The following is an 8,429-nucleotide window of genomic DNA, read 5'->3' on the forward strand; positions in this document are numbered from 1 at the left end:
ATTTTCCCAAGTTGTGTGAATTTGCATTCTTCTTTTCAGTGATTTTTTTTACAGTTAAAATTATAACTACATCATTTGGTCTCTTCAATCCAGCTGCCCCCACACCTCCTCCTCGCTCTTCAATTTCGTGGCTTCTTTTTCTTTAATTACACACACACACACATGCACACACACACACACACACACACACACAGCATGTACATCTTAAAAAGGTGTTCCTTGTCAAGACATGTTTAAGATGAGATTCTCACTGATTAATAATGAACATCAAAATTGAGATGGGAATTTTATCAGATAATATATGAAGAAATCACTGAATCACTGTAGTTATTATGGGTTAAGATTCCTTGAGATTCCCTCTTTCTACATTAGCCTGTGTATTGGCATTGCAACGGTTCCTGTCTTGTGTAGGCAGTCATATTGTTGATGTATCAGGAGTGTAGCTTCCGAGTCATTTCTAGGAAACACAAATCTCACAGCTGACTTCCTGGTCCACTGGCCCTTACAATCATGCCACTCTCTGCTCAGATGTTATCTGAGTCTTTGATATGGGGGCTGTGCTACAGATGCATGCATTGGGACTGAGCAGCCCAGGATTGGTTGTTTTCTAAATATTGATCATAGGTGGATTAAAAGTAATGTTTTCTTTTTACCCCTTGTCAATTCAGTCATTTCACTTTTTCCTCTCCCTCTCTTCATCATATACATATTCCCATACTACAGGATCTAATGAAGATGTATGCCAGAAGTATATATATCTGATTAGTTGGTTATGTTCTAGTGATTACTCTCAATGTCTCAAGAATGTCAATACTTTCTACAAACTTATGATCCTGATTTGTTTCATGATCTCCCATTGTATGCCAGAGTTTGGGGTGCATCTGACTCCAAAACCTGTATTGTATTACTTCACATCAAAAATTAGTTTGTATAAGTGGGGAAAATTGAGCATGAATAATAATAAATTTTTATTTATAAATAATAAAAAATAAATTTTAAAATAATAAAGGGACCCATTGAATTAACTAGAACCTAAACAGTTTCTGGTTTACATTGCCGAATGAAGCAGCTTAAAACAGCTATTTAGATTTTAATAACCAATGTATTAACTGTTATAAGTTATAATTTTTGAATACATTAAAATGTTTTAATATAAAAAGTGCTCTTTTTTAAAGCAATGTTTAAAATGAGATCTCAACTAATAAATAATGAGCATCAGAAGTGGACTGGGAGTTTTATTAGATAATAATGGATAGAAAGAGTCAATGGAGTTACTATAAGTAATAAATGAAAGATGAGAAATATTGATTTAAAACTGGCATTTCTTACATCTTAGTATTTTCAGATTGATTTTCAGGACTTTTGAGACTATTGATATTGAAGTCTGTCACTCAACTATTCCATACATGGAATAATTTTTACATTTTGATATTTTTTGCATGTTCTATGTGAAACATGCCTATTCTACAATCTATTGTCATCAGGTTATATCCCTAAAACATGACAACACCATCTTGTATGTAAACCTAAGCTTTTTCTAGCAATAGTTTTTGAAAGTTAGTCTTGAAATGTAACTTGGGTCTGGAATTTACTGTTTAGCCAAGGCTGTGTGGGAACTTGCCATCCTCCCCAGCACAGACTCTTGAAATCTGAGAATACACAGATTTGCTGTACAGCTGTACCGTGCTGTACATGTGTGTACAGCAAGCTGTGTGCATGAGCTTGTTGTAATTCCCCATAATTCCTCATATACACATACATGGCAGCCTATATCTGCTTCAAGACACCATCACCACTGAACTTTTGCTCCATAGATGGTTACATTTTTGGTACTTAATCAGACTTCTGCATGTGCTACCCATCTTTCTTCTCATTTTTTTCTGTGATTTGATTTGACGAGATACAGACTAAAGTTATGATCGCTAGTATTTAGAACTGTTTGCTTGTGTCATGTCATCTTCATTTTTCTGCAAATTTTAAAATCACAACTGTTTGATCAGTATGTCTAGTTCTTTTGAAAGTACAGAAATGTACTCTTTAAAAATCATCTCACTGGAGCATTTAATCTAATTATTCTAGGTATTTGACTACCTCTTTCAGAGTGTGAGAAAGATGTCAAGGCCTGTCAGGGAGCTTAATGGCCTGCTGCTATAAAACTGTACAGTTCTCTCAAGACTCAGAGTTGACTGTTTCCCTAAGAATGTGTGGAAGGCCAAGGCTTGTATTAAAAATACAGCAAAAGTGAATTCCTTTCTCTTCCAGTTATACTCCCCTTGGCCCCTTTCATCCTTATCACAGTCACAGTTTACCTGTATATTTGTGTGTGTGTGTGTGTGTGTGTGTGTGTGTGTGTGTGAGAGAGAGAGAGAGAGAGAGAGAGAGATGCACTTATTTGAAGTTTATCTATCCCCTCCATTTTATTTGTTGTTTTCTTGCTTTTCATTAATTCAAACAAAACTTTAGTCGATACTTTTTACTTGAAAATAACATTTTGTATCAAATATTAGCTTAAAATTAAATCTCTCCACCAAATCAAGTCGCTTTCTTCTATTTATTTGTATAGAGGTTCTGAAACTATGTTCATGGAATATAATCTTAGGTTGTTATTGTTGAATGGTCAATTTGCTGAGTATTTGTTTTATTTAATTAACAAAAATTATTTTTATTATCTAGCCACCTAACTAATATTAACTGATCCATATATTTTTGAATTTTTCACTTACTTAAGCTCACTTTACCATTAAGGTTATCTGATAGCAAATATACATTTTATATACTTAGGAAGCTCATATTCTATAACACCCATTAACCCCATATGTATAGCTCTAACCATGTACTCATGCTAATAGTATGTACTCATGCTTTATTATGTCCATATTGACTATAAGAAGGACCAGATTGATCACTTGAACAAACAGAACTGTGTTGAACATGTATTAAGAATGTTAATTTCTTGTTACTTCTCTGCTGCATACACTTCTTGGCTTTTAATAATTAATTCAAGTGTTGGGCCCATTCACTCAACCAGTGAGCAGCACTTCCTCAGAACTAACTCATTCTGCCTGATTACCTCAAATGCAGAAACCGTTCCTTAGCCAGACACTGGACTGTGTGCATGGCTGCCTGACTGTATCGGACACTAAAATTACTCACACAACCTGCAGCAGCTTCAGACAACTACTACAACCGTGTGGCAGCTCACAGAATACAGGCTGCAGGAGTCTGTGCTCCAGTCATGAGTACTCCAGGCCAATTGCACTGGCCTTGGAACACAGTACTCTAAGAGAAGCATCAGAGAATCCCTAAGGATTCTATTTATTCAGACCAAGGAGAGAACTTTTCACTAGGTAGCTCAGCAGGAAGCTTGTTGATGGTAACTGAAGGTGGAGATTGGTCCATATGTAACACCTGAGATTGGTGGAACTAGACACTGTGCTATAAATCATAAAAATACAGTGGTGCATTTGCAGGCTTGGTTTTCAAGTCACCTAAGAGACATCCGCCTTTGCTAAAAAAAAAAAAAAAAAAAAAAAAAAACCTCTTCTTGCAGTCTTTCTTGTCTGTGTGTGATGTATATCATGGGTTGAGTGATCTCAGCTGTTGGGACAAATAGGGTATGGAGGGCAACATCAGTGGCTTCAACAAACCATAGCAGCAGTGGCATTAACAATAGTGGCAAGATTATGGCTGAAGAGTCCTAGAGGTCAACAGTAACAGAAAAGTGAGAGACAAAGGTAGCAGAGATTAAGGAACGTGGAGGCATAGAGAGGGCATGAAACTGTAAAGAGACAAAGAAAGAAAAGGGGGAGGTGGCAGGGATGGAGAGGAGTAGAGGGAGGGGAAACTGTAATCAGAATAGATTGTATGCAAAAATAATCTATTTTCAATAAACAGAAAATTCAAACAAAAACCAAAAGCCTCTAAAGAAGGGGGCTGGAGAGACAGCTCAGCAGTTGAGAGCACTGTCTGCTCTTCCAGAGGTCCTGAGCTCAATTACCAGCAACCACAACATGGTGGCTCACAACCATCTGTAATGGGATTCAATGCCCATTTCTGGTGTGTCTGAAGACAGATACAGTGTTATATATATATATATATACTTTTAAAAATCAAAAACTGCAAGGAAAGATGAAGACGAATCATAAATCACATGTAGACACATACACACAAATGTTGGCTTTTACTATCCTTGCTATAGTTCTTCATAAGGAGTTGACTATTCTATTTTTTGAATAAGAATAATAAGAAGAAGGTGACTATTTTTTGGTTTAATGTTAGAAGTGTATGAAATCCATAAGAGCCTTTTAGGGCTTTTGGTTGTTTTTGATTTGTTGTTGTGGTGGTGGTGGTGATAGTGGTGGTGGTAGTTAACCTTTATTCATTTCCTAACAAAAGGAATATGATGATTACTCAACATTCTTATTTTATTAAATTTAATTTTATATTTTTGAGAATTGTGTGCATGAGTACTGTACTTACATAATTTCTACCCATTCTGACTTTTCCCATTTCCTCACTGACTCCACAGCAAATTCATGACCTCTTCCTGGACTCCTACTACAATGTAATTACTATCACGGTTGGTACTGCTGTGAAATTTCCCTCATCCTAGTTGGCAAGTCAACTGGTTTTATCATTGTTCAGTTCTTTATGCATCAAAATTGTTGAAATCTTATAGATGTACCTTCCTTGTCTTGTCTAAAAGATTAGAAGACCCTGTCCCACAACAGGCCTGTTGGGCCTCTGCCTCTTATAAATCTCTCCCTTCCTTGCCCATGATGTTTCCTGAGCCTTAGATGGGGGTGTTACTTGGAGATGTAACTTAGGGTTAGGCACCCCAGTATAACATTTTTTTCCATCTAGACTAGATGTGACTATATGTTATAGTTTGTATCTGGATGCAAAATGGAGCTTCTTTGAATAGGGATGAGAGCCACACTTCTCTTGTGGGTATAAGCCTAAGTATTTTGAGCACAGTGGGAATGTGATGAATCTAATTTCCACTGACCTCCCACCCTGTTCAAGTACACACTTATGTGGAGGGAAATTCTGAAGATTCTAGATTCTTGTGCCTCTTTCCAAAAAATTTGTACAGAGGAGTGTGACTAGTTACATAGAAGGAAATATCTTATTTAAAGAAAATATTGATGAGTTTTGAGATACACCAGACCTGGCTTTTGTCCAGGCTCTAAGAGAAAGACAACAAAGGAGAGGAAAGGAGCTGCCTGACTTTCTGTGACTCACTTACAGATACCATGGGTTTTCCAAATTTACCTGATGGCTTTACTTTTCTTGCTCCTGAAGCCTTCCTCAGAACAAAGCCTGTGTGAAAGAGTCCCACTTAGTTCCCCCCCTCCCCGCCAACTGGAGTCTCATATGTGTCGATCTGAATGTTTCCTGTTTCTATCCTCCTGTCATGCCTCTAAAAGCTGTACAAAATCAGATGGCTGCCTATCTTCAACAAAACTTTGATCCAAGGTTCTGTGCTATCTGGATTGTATTCTGCAAGAGCATTCTAATGAATTACCCTTGCTGTATTATCCTCTCAGTCCTTCCTGCCTGTACACAACCATTTTCTATCTGAACACATAGTGGGTTATATCATTCATACCTGCTCCAATATCACAAGGAATCAGCAATGCTGTCAGAGTAAAAGTCCAAGCTTGAATAGTCTAAAAGTTAACATATGATCTGATTCATCTTCTGCACTTCTGGTTTGACATGACGTTCACTCACTCCAGATAAATTGGCAGCTTTGATTAGGTGGTACATAAAGTACTAAGATGGTTTTTCCTGTCTAACGCAAGTATTTCCAAAAATATAATTTCAAAGGAGTCACACTGACTATTTAAAATCCAATACATAATTCTGCTTTTGTTTTCTTCATCCCTAACCTTTGATAAGCTTCAATATAGAGAAAAATTGACTAATTTCATTGTATTTTACAATACAATGTAAATTCCACTAGAGCAAAGATGGCAGACTTCTTCATTTGTTATGCAGTTGTCCTGGTTTGAATATGCTTGCCCCAGGGAGTGGCACTATTTGGAGGTGTGGCCTTGTAGAAATAGGTGTGTCACTGTGACTGTGGATTTAAGACTCTTGTCTTAGCTGCCTGGAAGTCAGTATTCTGCTAGCAGCCTTCAGATGAAGATGTAGAATTCTTAGCTCCTCCTGCACCATGCCTGTCTGGATACTGCCATGTTCCCACCTTGATGATAATTAATTGAACCTTTGAACCTGTAAGTCAGCCTCAATTAAATGTTGTCCTTATAAGAGTTACCTTGGGCTCTCCTTTTCCGACTGGAACCATGGAGGCTGTTCCAGAGAAGAAAAAGAAGGTTGCCGGTGTGCCAGAAACCCATAAGAAAAAGGTTCCTGCTGTGCCAAAAACTCTTAAGAAAAAGGTTCCGGCTGTGCCAGAAACCCTTAAGAAAAAGTGAAGGAATTTTGCAGAGTTGAAGGTGAAGCGTCTGAGGAAGACGTTTGCCCTGAAGACACTCCGAAAGGCAAGGAGGAAGCTCATCTATGAGAAGGCAAAGCACTATCACAAGGAGTACAGGCAGATGTACTGGACTGAGATTCGGATGGCCAGGATGGCAAGGAAAGCTGGGAACTTCTGTGTGCCTGCAGAACCAAAATTGGCGTTTGTCATCAGAATCCGAGGCATCAATGGAGTAAGCCCAAAGGTCCGCAAGGTACTGCAGCTCCTTCGTCTTCGACAGATCTTCAATGGCAACTTTGTTAAGCTCAACAAGGCTTCCATTAACATGCTGAGGACTGTGGAACCGTACATTGCATGGGGGTACCCCAACCTGAAGTCAGTAAATGAGCTCATCTACAAGCGAGGCTATGGCAAAATCAATAAGAAGCGGATAGCCTTGTTGGGCGTCAATGGGAGGAGAGGCTCTGAGTCCTGAGAAGGCTTGATGCCCCAGTGTAGGGAGGGTAGGAAGGAGTGGGTTGGTGGGAGGGGAAACACTTTCATAGAAGCAGATAGAGAGGGGATGGGATATGTGTTTTTTCCAGGGTGGAAATGGGAAAGGGGGATAAGATTTGAAAAGTAAATAAAGAAAAAAAATCCATTAAAAAAATAGAAATAAAAATTTTAAGAAGTCTCCTTTTGGTCCAACATACCCATATCTAAAGTTGTCCTATTTACATCATTTAAATAGAAAAATAAATAGTAATATAATATTAGTTGTTTTTCTCCACATATTCTATTCTTTTGTCTGGGCCAAAATCATTTTATGCATGGAATATCCTCTAACACACAGAAGCTTCTTTAACGTGATTACATGGCAATCACCCCTATTGTTCTGTAATCACAAGGGAAGACATTTTTAACTGATTTTGTTTAACCATTGATATAAACATGGGAGAAGATCAGTAAGATTTCTTTTTTTAATTAATACAGTGCATTCAATGCCATCAGTTTTGTCAACGCAGTCTATAATGAACAGGTTGTGGGGATAAAGATTAAGATTTGCTCTTAGACACTGATATTATGGCTACATGCAAGTGAAGAAATGAAAAAAAATGGCTTTCATTTTCATCAAGGGAATCTCAATATTTTCTGAACTTCCTGTAAAATTGTATAATGAATAGATGTGTATCCAATTTAAACTAATAGAGGAAAGTTTTGACAATGGTACAAAATGCTATTCTGTGTTAAAAATACATTTTGAACACAATACAAATGGTTCCCAATTACTCCAAATAATCATGATAAGCCTTTAAAGCATACTAACCTCTTAATAGGCTTTCCATTATCCAAAATAATTCTTTATAAAGTTTACCAAATTATTCCAAATTTCAATCACTCAAAACCTCACAGAAGAAATTGAAAATTTTCAGACTAACAAATTGCTCCCTGCTCCTGAGTGTTTTTACTTTTAGAATATGATCATCATTCAATATTACTTTTTAAGTCTAAAATTAAATAGAAAGAAGACTGTACACATGTAGCATTTTAAGGATGACATTTAGTGACACAGGATTTAAAACATATCAATGAAAGGAATTCACAGATCATGGAATAAATATTAGACTGACAGTGTTAAGTTGAAAGATCTCTCTGAATACCCTGATATCTATGTTTTCATTTTTAACATTTTCTCTAGCACTTCTTTGTGTACTCCTTTCTATAGGTAGTGCAATCATGCATATATCAAGTTGTATGCAATGTGTGACAATGTTTCCCCACTAACTCACTCTTGTTAACTATTTGTTACCTCAGTAACGCTAAGACTTCTTTGTTTGGTGTATAAATGGAATCCAACATAGGCATCAAACTACAGTACTTCTACCGGGAAACATAAAAACTCTCTGGCTTTGGCTAGGCTCACATTATTTTCCCCCCTCATTGTATTTGCATTACATCCTCAATGCATCTCTAACGCAGAAATAGAGACATAATTGCATACAAT

General features: G+C 37.1%; 1 pseudogene; it reads left to right on the plus strand.

Moving 5' to 3' along the window:
* Positions 1–6,304: 6,304 nt before the first annotated feature.
* On the plus strand, positions 6,305–6,920 carry LOC114617077 (annotated as a pseudogene).
* Positions 6,921–8,429: the final 1,509 nt, after the last annotated feature.

Source organism: Grammomys surdaster, unplaced genomic scaffold, assembly GCF_004785775.1.
Source record: "Grammomys surdaster isolate TR1022 unplaced genomic scaffold, NIH_TR_1.0 134, whole genome shotgun sequence".
NCBI lineage: Eukaryota > Metazoa > Chordata > Mammalia > Rodentia > Muridae > Grammomys > Grammomys surdaster.